Genomic DNA, 4,182 nt, shown 5'->3' with positions numbered 1-4,182 from the left:
GAATGAATGAGTGTGGGTGTGTGTATGTGGCTGGCTCGTCTCTCCTGTGGTCCAGGGCCTCCTCCTCCAGGCCAGGCCCCTGCCGCACGCGGCCACTGTTTGGTAAGTGCTTTGTCTCAGAGGAGCTGGAGTTGCTGGCACTGAGGCTGGCTGGGAGCTGGCCTTGCGCCAAGTCTGCGTTTATTTATCGGCTCTCACCTAGAGGCGCGTCTCCTTTGTTCGTTTGGTCAGTTAATTGTGGAGACGGGGGTTCTCGCAGAGCCAAAGCTGGCCTCCTGCTCCCAAGTCCCTACGCTGGGCTCATAGGTGTCTGCTGCCACCCCAGACTCATGCTGATTTGGAGAAGGAGTCCCCGCTTTGTAATCCACGTGACCTCAGACTTGCTCCACAGCTCAGGCTGCCTTTGAACTCACCACCCTCCCGTCAGCACCGGGGTTCCGTGGGGTTGGTCCTTCAGACTTGAGGAGTGGACGTGAGCTTGGGATTTGCCTTCCTCTAAGTCCGCAGACCGCCAGAGCGGAGGGCCAGACCCCATGGGTCTCTTCGCAAGACGGGGGAGTACCAGACCTCCTCGAGACTAAACAGCCATCAGTGGGTCAGAGAATAAGGCCCGGAAGTGTTCAACGAGAGCCCAGAGCCTGTTTTCCTACCCCTCCTTTTGCTTCTTTATTTTAAAACGATTTTTAGGAACAGTGTTCTTGTAGAGAAGTCAATTAGCTTTCCCCATTGTCAGTGTCACGTAACCAGAGAGATCTGATGGTTGTCAATGAGGCAGTGCTGGAGGGGGCCTCAGGAATGCGCTGCTACTAAATGAGTTCAGTCGTCTGCGCTGCTGCCCTTGCTTCCTGCTGGACCGTGCGGTGTGTTCCCGAGACTGCCATGCCATCTGCCTTGAGGCCTCTCACCAGAGTGGGTCAGATGCTGGCCCCTTACACTTGAACATCCAGAGCGCTAAACTAAGTCAACCTCTTTTATTTAAAAATGGGGTGTGTGTGCGCACGCACGCGTGCACGTGTGCACGTGTCACAACACACACGTGGAGGTCACACATGTGGGTCTCCTTCCACCGTGTAGGTTCCAAAGATCAAAATCAGCTTGGTGGCAAGTATCACCGTTAACCACTGAGCTATGTCACTGGCCCTCAACCCCTTCCTTCCTTCTTCCTTCTTCCTTCCTTCCTTCCTTCCTTCCCTCTCTCCTCCCTCCTTCCTTCCTTCCTTCCTTCCTTCCTTCTTCCTTCTTCCATCCCTCCCTCCTTCCTTCCTTCCTTCCTTCTTTCCCTTCCTCCCTCCTTCCTCCCTCCCTCCCTCCCTCCTTCCTTCCTTCCCTCCCTCCTTCCTTCCTTCCCTCCCTCCTTCCTTCCTTCCCTCCCTCCTTCCTTCTTCCATCCCTCCCTCCTTCCTTCCTTCTTCCTCCCTCCCTCCCTCCCTCCCATTTATTCTGCCTGCATGTATGGCTGCACACCAGAAGAGGGCGCCAGCCCTCAGCCTCTTTTTTGATACAGTATTAGCCGCTAGTATTTTGTTAGAGCAACATGAAATGGACTAGCCAACAAATCCCATCCCAGCTTCACCAGCTGTCCTATTGATGGCTAAGGATCTAAGCCAGGACCCCTCGCGGCATTTCCTTGAGTTTCCTTCATCCCTCCTGAAACAGCACTGTGGTCCTGCTGTGTCTGTCTAGCCTCGATGGTTTTAAAGCACTCCAGCCAGGTCCTCTGTAGAGCTCTGTGTTCCCACAATGACTTTACTGGTTCTTTCCCCCTTATAACTAGCAAGGACCCGTGGCCTGCCACTTGGAGAGCCAGCAGATAACTTGTTTCTTATCACACTGACTTTGGGTCCACCGATCACACTCGCTTCCAGTAACCAACGATGGCCGTGACGTTGCTAACTGCTGTCTGTCTGTGGCCAGCAGTCTCTCTGCTGTGTTCTCTGGAATTTACTACAGAAGCAGGGTCAGCTCTTCTCTCTTTTTTTTTTATCACTATAGACTAGATGGTTTCTTTGCGTCTACGACTGTCACAACTTATCTTGCTGACCCAGCTGCCTTCTCCCCTGTTTAAATATCTCAACACTTCTATGTCCTGTCCAGCTGAGATGTGTCCAGAGGCTGTCACCTGGCCTCTGTGTCACTCCCCAGCTGTGACACCCCAAATGAGTCACTCTCTGGAGTGCAGGAAAGGTGGCTAGGAAACTTCCCAGTTCTGCGTGGGCAGCCAGGTTTCGGTGGAACTCACCTAAGCACTTTCCCAGCAAGGCTGGCCCTTCCCTGAAACTGGTGGGTTGCAGGGGAGTACGTCACAGCCCTAGAGACAGTGCAGAGAGAGCTGCCTGTCCCTGACATAGCAGTACCCATGGCCTATGAGGGTCTAGTTCCTTCTGGTCAAAAGGAAGAACTCTGTGGCCTGGATGGAGATCTAGCATCCCGTTGGGCGGGGTCAATGATCTGGCTTGCTCAGGAAGGAGGGACTATCTCTAGGAAGTCAGATGTACCTTAAGCAATGCCAAAGTGTAGGAGTAATTAGTCCTTTGGTGAGATCCTAGAACTTCCCTTCCTGGGATCCCCCTCCCTGACACAGCCCCGACCAGCAGAACCCACCACGAGGTTCGGTTGGGTCCGCCTGCCTTCATGGGGTGCCAATTTTCTGAGGTCTTTCTTCCGTCTCCTTCTTTCTGATGCCGGCCAGATCCCACACAGGCTTTCCAGGCATTTGGGGGCTTCCATACTTTCTCTAAAGCTCCCCCGGCCCCAGTAAACTCTGTGCTGGAGCAACACGAATGCAGTGACTTTTTCCCCTTCTCCCCTTGGGGCAGCGGCCGGGGTTCACAGCTTCCCGCCCTGGGGAGCTTCTTGAGCCACCATCTAAGACACTCTCCAACCCTTTTATCAGTGAAACTAGGAACCCCAGGAGAGAGCTCCAGTTCCCCGGTATCAGTTACGGGCCCCGGCTCCTTCCTTTGCCCTCCGGTCACGCATCCGCCTTCCCGGGCCACCACCCTCGCACCCTGAGTCCTTCCTGCTTCCTTTGCCCTTCCATCAGGTCTCTGGGGTGGCGACCCAAAAAGCCCACATGGGCAGCTGGCGGTAATTGCCCACAACACGGGCAGGAAGTGCTCTCCACCCCGGAGATGGCTAACAGCTGTTTTATACCAGCCATAAAGCCAGCCGGGGAGTTGGAAATGGAGCTCAGGCCGAATTGGGGGGAGGCGGCATTCAGGAAACCCCCCTGCTTCTCTCTTCCCCAGAGGCCCGAGCGTAAACCTGGAAACCAGTGACGGGCCAACCTCTACGCCTCCCTCCCTCCACCTCCTGCCTTCTCCAGGTCTTCCCAGACTCCTGATTCCTTTCCCGCTCTGGGGCAAACGAGCTATGATTTAGGTGCAGATATGACGGGATGCCCACACGGGGCAGTCTGCGGTCTGCCACAGCTTGCCTGCCCTCAGCAGACCAGCTTCTGGCACAGGAGTGCTGGGTGGGCCTGCCTCAGCCTCTGCCTCTCTCTCTCTGTCTCTCTCTCTCTCCTGTCTCTCTCTCTCTGTCTGTCTCTCTGTCTCTGTCTCTGTCTCTCTCTGTCTCTGTCTCTCTGTCTCTCTCTCTGTCTCTGTCTCTCTGTCTCTCTCTCTGTCTCTCTGTCTGTCTGTCTGTCTCTCTCTCTCTCTCTCTCCCCCCCCCTCTCTCTCCTTCCCGCTGTCTTCCTGGGGTGAGTTCAGGTTGTGCCCACTGAGCATGCAAGGGATCACCTAGTCTTCCTCCAGGCTCTTGCCACAACTGTCCCAGGAGGAGACCTGCAGGGGAGTGAACACCCACCCTTACTCATGTCGTTAAGATGCTTGCGGGCTGCACAGCGCCCCTCCCTGGCCTTCTGGCTTGCGTGGTGCCCTCGGCACACCTGGCCACCGGAAGAGCTCTGGGCTGCCGGAAGAACTGAGATCTTCTGCTTGTGGGAAGGTGTGTAAACCCTTCCCACAGTTCCCAGTCTCTTGTCATGGTTCAAAACGATCTCTTTGTCAAAATTCCTCCGGGGACTGGGGAGACAGTTCAGGGAGTAAAAGTGTTGGCCTTACAAGCCCCAAGGACCTGGGTTTGAACCCTGAGACCCGGATTTAAGAAGGCAAGGGTGATGACACACCCTGCCGTCCCGACAGTGGGGAGGCCGCATACAGCCCCAGCCACAAGGGT

The sequence above is a fragment of the Mesocricetus auratus genome, unplaced genomic scaffold (genome assembly GCF_017639785.1).
Source record: "Mesocricetus auratus isolate SY011 unplaced genomic scaffold, BCM_Maur_2.0 Super-Scaffold_100691, whole genome shotgun sequence".
NCBI lineage: Eukaryota > Metazoa > Chordata > Mammalia > Rodentia > Cricetidae > Mesocricetus > Mesocricetus auratus.
The sequence above is the reverse complement of the archived record's forward strand: the minus strand, read 5'-3'. Positions refer to the sequence as shown.